Source organism: Mus caroli, chromosome 9, assembly GCF_900094665.2.
Source record: "Mus caroli chromosome 9, CAROLI_EIJ_v1.1, whole genome shotgun sequence".
NCBI lineage: Eukaryota > Metazoa > Chordata > Mammalia > Rodentia > Muridae > Mus > Mus caroli.
In genome coordinates, this window is record NC_034578.1 from 101509900 (window position 1) to 101517443 (window position 7544).

Consider the following 7544-nt stretch of genomic DNA (forward strand, 5'->3'; position numbering starts at 1 on the left):
ACCATGCCTAGAACCTGCAGAGATGAGATCAGAAGATGATGCCAGATCCCCTGGGACTGGAGTTCCAGATGGTTGTGAGCCTCCATGTGGATGCCGTGAATCAAACCATGGTCACTAGGAAAATAGCCAGTGGTGTTAACTGCTGAGCCATCTCTCCAGCCCCTATGTTGATTTTTTAACAGCTATGAGGATTCAAGTTCCAAGACAGGATACTAACTGCTTTCTAACTGGTTACTCTATAGAAATGTTACATTAGGGCTGGAGAGATGGCTCAGCCATTAAAGGCTAGGATGACGAATATATGAAATGTTACTTTAATGTAAATTCTAGTAACTATGACAAAAGTCAAAATATCCTCCTAGGTTTTTGCTTTGCTTTGCTTTGCTTTGCTTTGCTTTGCTTTGCTTTGCTTTGCTTTGCTTTGCTTTGCTTTTTTAACATATGAAGCAGTTTGATTAGGTTGTCAGCGATTTAGAACATCAGTTTGTGAGGGTACATCCCATTTGTCGGAGAGAACCGAGATCGCAGGTAACCCTGGAGCTGAGCAACCGTTTTCATCTCTAGCAAAATCCGCAAGTCCACAGTTTTCTGACCAGCCTTGGGGGGCTCTGTAATCTCTGTATTCCGCCTTCTCCAGGAAGATGACCTCGCCCGCCTGGCACCTGGGTCTGTGCAGCTGCTACTTCTTGTCGGATGCATCTGTTAGGTGTTTGGGGATTTTAACCTTGCTGATACCAACTTTTGTAGAGGTGGTGATGACAAACTTGTGGTGTGTTCTGCGCAGATGAGCTCGGTTGAGGGCAAGAGGTCAGTCACAAGTAGCAAGCCAGCTGTCCAGCTGCTTCAGGAAAACCACTCTCTTGCCCCTGTGGTGCCTGGTGAGGATGATCAGGAGGACAGTCCCGGGAGTGATGCTCACAGGCAGCCTTCTCACTCCAGCGCTGACTGGAGACCTTTCTGCCCCGGCTCAGCAGCTCCTTAGGCACGTCTTCACTAGGATAACACCTAGGCATTTTGTAAAGCTGAACCACCCAGGTACTGCCATTCTTGTTACCACCGACTGGCTTGTGACAGTAGACAGGACCTACCTTGGATTTTGCACTGAGTATCTCCTTTTTTGTACAGGCATTTCTGGGATATAGAGTAGATGGTGAGTACTGTAGGATTTTTCTCCCTTGTGTCAGGCTCCTTGGCTTTTTCAGTCGCCATCTTGCAAGATGGAAAAGAAAGGCTTCAGTTTTCCTAACCTCTTCATAGGAAGGAGGGCAGGCAGGAATCTTATGGAAGTCTAAGATAGTAAGTGCACTAATTATTTTTTTATTGTGATAAAATGCCATGACCAAGAAAACGTGCAGAAGGATTTATGTTGGACTTATGGTTCTAGGGGGATAGGACTCCATCCCCATTACAGTTGGGAATCACAGCAGCACACAGCAGGCATGATGGCAGGAATAGCTGAGAGCTCACATCTCGGAACTGCAAGCAGGAAACAGAAGGATCAAACTCCAAATGCTGCAAGTCTTTAAGCTCTCAAAGCCCCCACCCCCACCCCCACCCCAGTGACTTACTTCCTCCAGCAAGGCCACACCTCCCAAGCCTCCCAAAGCAGCACCAACCACAGACCAAGTATTCAAGTGCCTGAACTATGGGGGTTGGGGGGCATCTCATGCAAGCCACCACAAGTAATTGCAAAACCAGTTTAATAATTTTTTTTTTACAAGAGTATGTAAAAGAATGCCAGAGTTGGTGAAATCCTGAGCTAAGCAGGATTATCCCTGAGAGGATAACCCTTCTTCCTAGACTAATCCAACCATTGTATGTGTGGCTAGCCTTTGTCCATGTGTGTCCTTGTGCAGGCAGAGGCTAGAGGACGATGCCCACTATCCAGTCCTATCTATAGTCCTTTGATACAGGGTCTCTCCCTGACCCTGGAGCTGGGATTATCATCAAACCTCAGCAACCATCTGTGGCTACCTTCCCATAGAACTGAAGTGACAGGCACACGTGGCCATCCCTGGCTTTTTACATGTGTTCTGGGAATCCAACACACCCCCATGCTTTTATACATTGAGAGTTTACTTGCTGAACCATCTTTCTAGTCCCTAGATCTGGAAGGTTCCAAAGTGGAGCCAGCTATAGATGAGGATGAGGGAAAGAGAGAATCAGACGGACAGGCAATCAACTCTGACTAGTTGTTGATTTTTAAAACAGATGTTGAGAGAGAAGAGGAGTTATTTGCTTGGCAGCCTTGGGGCTGGAGAGGTGGCTCAGTGGTTAAGAGAACTGCTGCTCTTCCAGAGGACCTAGGTTCGATTCCCAAATGCTAACCTTGTCAGTGGTGATGCATACATCTCTATTCAGAGGATTCTGGTAGCAGTTAAGATAAGGGAGACAGGGAAGGGCAAAGTGTGGATGTGTTAGCCTTTTAGAGTGACTTCACCTAGATCCAACACCCTCTTCTGACTTCCTCGAGCACATGCATGCATGTGATATACATTAAACACAAACATATACACATTAATAAAAAAACAAATATATATTTTAATCCCCTGGTCTGTGTGCAAAATATAGCTTCTGGAGTGAATCTGATACTGTGGGTCTGGGAAGAACTCAGGAATCGTCAATCCCACTGTATAAAAAGCTTCTCATGAAGGTAGGCCTTGGTATATGTTTCATGAAAGCCTTCACATCTGGGGATCTGGCCCTTACCTGTGATCCCAAAACTTGGTAGTCTGTAGTTAAGAAGTTCGAGACCAGCCTGAATTCTATACCAAGACACTATGTCCAACAAACAAACAAACAAACAAACAAACAAACAAGAAGCCTTCTCTACCTGCTTGCATTGCAGACAATGTCCCAAGCCTACCCTGTCTGCAGAGGCTAGCAACTATAGGATGTTTTTATAGAGAATTCATCGGAGAGCAATTTACAGAAAGAGGAAATTGGAAATTAAAAGATGCCATTTATTTCGGCAGTCTTCCAAATGCTGTTTTAGAGTTCTCTTTACTAAGGGGTTGGGAGCTGCTCACGCTTTTCATAAAGAATGTGACAGTGGCCAAATCAGCTTCACAGGTGGGTAGTCTCAAAGCAGTGGAAAGTCCACTAGTGCCACCTAGAGGCCACCACAAGCCTACACTGAGTGCAAAGCAAAGTTAGAGGACAGTTCTTGGGGCAGCAGATTGTAACAAGGGCAGTGACAGCTGCAACTAAGGATTTAACCAGTAGTTTGCTTTTTGTCCTGTCCTGTCCTGTCCTGTCCTGTCCTGTCCTGTCCTGTCCTGTCCTGTTCTGACAGGTCTCAGGTAGCTCAGACTGGCCTTCAATTGTCTGTCTATGTAGTCAAGAATGGCTTTGAACTCCTAATCCTCCTGTCCCCATTCCTCTAGGGCTGAGATTGCAGCAGTGTCCCATCATGCCCAGTTTGTTCAGTGCTGGAGATAGAACCCAGGATTTCACACATGCTAGGCAAACATTCTACCAGCTAAACTACAAACCTACCTCTCCAGTCCTTGAAATTTTGGGAGTGTGGTAAATTGTCAACTTGACTAGTTCTGGGATTAACTAAAATCCAAGTGGCTGGGTATCCCTGTGAGGGATTTTTTTCTTAATAAAATTGTTTGAAGTAGAAAGACCTACTTTGAAGCAGGATCTTTTGAGGTGGGAAGAGCCGCCTTTAATCTGGGCCACATCTTTTGCTGGCAGACTATTTAAAGGGTATGGGGAAAGGATGCTTGCTCTCTTTGCCTGCTTACTCTCACCCTCTCTCACAAGTCCATTCCTTCACTAGCATTAGAGCCTACTTCTTCAAGATTCTAGCGTATACTGAAGACCAACTGAACAACCAGCCTCAGGGACTGAACAACTACTGGATTCTTGGATCTTCCATTGTTAAACAACCATTGTTTGACTAGCTGAACCACAACCTGTAAGCCATTCTAGTAAATCCCCTTTCAGTGGATAGACAGACAGACAGACAGATATAGATGATAGATTCATTTTATCAATTCTGTTTCTCTACAGAATCCTGACTAAAATAGTGACCATGCCCCATTTTTTTAATTTTCTTTTTAAAACTGGGCCATCATCACCAGCTTCATATTTAACATCATCACCACCATCCATACTTCATGCCATTGTTACCATCACCACTAGCACCAAGACCATCATTGAAATCTTCACCATCTTCACCATAACCAACTCCATCACTACCAACCACCAGAACACCATAACTAATACCATCATCACAAGCACCACCACTACCAGTATCACCTCCACACCCTCCACTCCCATATTCACCACTAATGCTTCCACCTTGGTCCTTACCTTCAGCACTCCTACCAGCCTCGATACCATCACAGCCACTGCCTACATCACTCTTGGGATGCTTATTTCATGTTCCTATTTCCAACACACTGAACACTGCCTCCTGGAGAGAAGAGCCAAGTTCACAAGGCTCAGGAAGTAAACAAAATTTACAGGGCACAGGAAGTTCCTAAAACCTACAGGATTCACATGGCCCCATCCCCACCCCCAAAGTTTTACATGCTGAGTTGGTCAGAAGGCTCCAGGGATGCAGCCTTTGTGAGTTTCTACCCACAGCTACCTTGAGTAGGCCTTTCAGCCATGCAGATGGTTTGAGGCACTCATGCTCCTTGTAGATAACAACAGTAAACTTTCTGGTTCACTAAGCTGGACTTAGATGGAACTGTGGCTATGATCTGTCATCTCTGGCCTATCCAGGTGCTTGCTCATGTTTCTCCAGTGAGTCACCCACCATCATCACCATCATTTCCTCCATCATCACCATCTCTGCATCCATCAGTTACTTCCTCCATCCCCATCAGCACCTATACAGCACCACACCTCATTCCATTAGGCCACTGAATTCCAAACTGTCTAGAGAATTCTTCTTACCAAGAAAATAAAGCATTAGATACGTTTCACTCTGTCATGTCTGTCTGTCACAACCAAACATAAATATCAGCTAATGTCACACTTTCCACTTAATCCTAACATCAGTCAGAGCATTTGGCTAATGACAGCTTACAAGTGAGTTGTCATTTCTCTGTGACACATCACTGTGGTTTCAGTTCCTCAGGACCCTTTTTCAGAAACATCACCTCCAGCCCCAGAAGTGATTCTTTTTTTCTGCTTTGTTCTGTTTTAACTATGGGGATTGTTTTAGTTCTTTTGATTTTTTTCTTCAGCATATAAAATATGAACCATTAGCATCTTCATGCACGTGAAGGTTGCGTCACCTTCCCTTGTCCCGCTCTCTGTCCTCATGGTCCACTTCTTTCCTGTAAGTAGTTTTGATTCCATGTGAGATACCTTTTTGACATGCACTTTTAAAATCTAAGCCTTACATATGAAAACACGTGATATGTCTTTTAAACCCCCCCCCCTGTCATCCTCTCTTGTTCCCTCCCCCTTAGATACCTTCCTCCCCACATAAGTCCCCTTTCTACTCTTAATATATATATATTTAAATCTAGATCCTATGTGGGAGAAATCGTGGCTTCTGTCTTTCTGCATCTGGCTTCTTTGATGTAACACAAGGCTTTGCAGCCCCATCTCTTTTCCTCCACACAGCACTGATTCTTGGGGGAGGATAAGCCTCCATGTTGTATAACCACAGTTTCCTTATTCATCCACCTGTTGCCTGGCACCCAGGCTGGGTCCACACCTTACTAAATAGCCCACCAAGGACTCTTCAGTAATCCGAGAAATGCCCTGGCCTCCTTGTAGTGTAACAGACATAGCCCTGGGAATACAGCCTAAGGCACATCACCTCCCTCCTCTCCCCAACCTGGCTGTCCTCTAGAACTCAGATCTTGGAACACGATGGCCTAAGATCTTCCAAGCAGTAAAGTTTTTGTAGAAACTTGAGGTCAGGGCTTGCTGTTCCCACTTCACAGGTAGGGAGACTGAGACCCTGAGATGGAGTCCATTGTAAGCATACACACTAGTCAAACAGAGCTGGACTGGCCTCTGGACCCTCTGTCCTTGGGCCCTCCATGCTACCTCTCCTGGTTCTATCACCCCCTTCCTGGCTGGCTGTCAGAGCAGGCAGCTGGGCCTAGTGATGAACAGGGTGTGCTATGGGGAGGGGGCTAAGAATAGGGAGCAGGTGGGGAAGCAGCAGGTGCGGGATAATAGGGCCACCAGGGGAGACCCAGGGAGCAGGTGCTGCCCATGGGGGGGTGGGGGGGTGAAGTTGTCATTGTATAGCCAGCTCTGGTGGGCTCAGGGCAGAAGGGGAATTCCTGTGAGCCCCTGGGCCACCCTGGCTCATGCTCAGAGATCCTTGGGATGCATGGGCTCAGGCACACAGCCAGGCCCCTCCCCTGGGTCCCAGCAACCCTACCAGGTTGCCATGACAACCAACACTTTCATCCCTGTCCCTTTGTCTGGTCATGGTTCAGCTTTTGTGAACAACCATAATTGGGAAGTGGGGGGAAGGGACCAGCCTCAGCTGGGATGGAGTTGTGAACCCCAGGCAATGAGGGACTGGAGGGTAGACTAAAGAAAATTAGAGATGTGAAAAGGCTGGGTTCTGCTGCCCAGTGGCCCCCTGGAGCCTCTTCTCAAGCTGCTTGGCCACATTCTCAGAGCCGGAGCTTCCGGCCTGGGATTGACCCTCAGGCCCAAGCTCTCCTGACCCACCTCTCGGCCTCCTTTTCCCATCTGTGAATGGAGCTACAGATCACCCCATTCCCATGGTGCACTGTGGCTCTGAGAGACGAATGAGTATGGGCCAAACAAGCATTTTACCTCCAAGTACAACTGGAGAAACTGAGGCATAAAGCAACGCTGGGCCCTAGTCTGAATCCTACCCACAGTGAGCAAATGGCAAAGCCAGGATTGCTGGAAGCCCAGGTCCTCAAGGGCTCAGGCCCCCAAACGTTACCCACAATATTGACAATCGATTCTCCCTGACACTCCTGTGGGGAGGAAACAAGAATTTGATGAGCCTGTGAAGAGGGAGGCCTACGGTGCTCTGCCTCCCGTCATAACCCAGCCCCCATCAATGTGTGATAAGATCTCTCCTCTGAAGAGAGAAAACAAGAGGCCTCGCTTTACCTTCCCATTCTTCCACATTCACCCCTGCACGATTCCACAGCCCCCAGAATGGCTGCTTTCTCCCTGCTCTAGGCCTGAGTCACTGAGAGTGGTAAAGAAAGATCAGCACCCTCTCTGAGCCCTTAAAAGCCCCCCTGAGATGGCCCTGGCTTGTGCTAGAGAACCCCTGAGCTGAAGCAGGAGGGAAACCACAGCCCAGCAGATGAGGGCTCCTGGGACGGGACAGGGCAGGACGCTGGAGGCAGGGCGGCAGGCTAGCTACTGAGATGGGGTAGGAGGACCCTTTGTTCGTTTGTTTGTTTTATGAGACAGGGTTTCTCTGTGTAACAGACCTGGCTATCCTGGAAGTGGCTCATAAACCAGACTAGCCTCAAACTCACAGGGATCTGCCTGCCTCTGCCTCTGCCTCTGCCTCTGCCTCTGCCTCTGCCTCTGCCTCTGCCTCTGCCTCTGCCTCTGCC

At 47.6% G+C, this 7544-nt stretch overlaps 1 pseudogene; it reads right to left on the bottom strand.

Annotated features, from left to right (window-relative positions):
* Positions 1 to 471: 471 nt before the first annotated feature.
* On the bottom strand, positions 472 to 1061 carry LOC110302593 (annotated as a pseudogene).
* Between the last annotated feature and the right edge of the window lie 6483 nt (positions 1062 to 7544).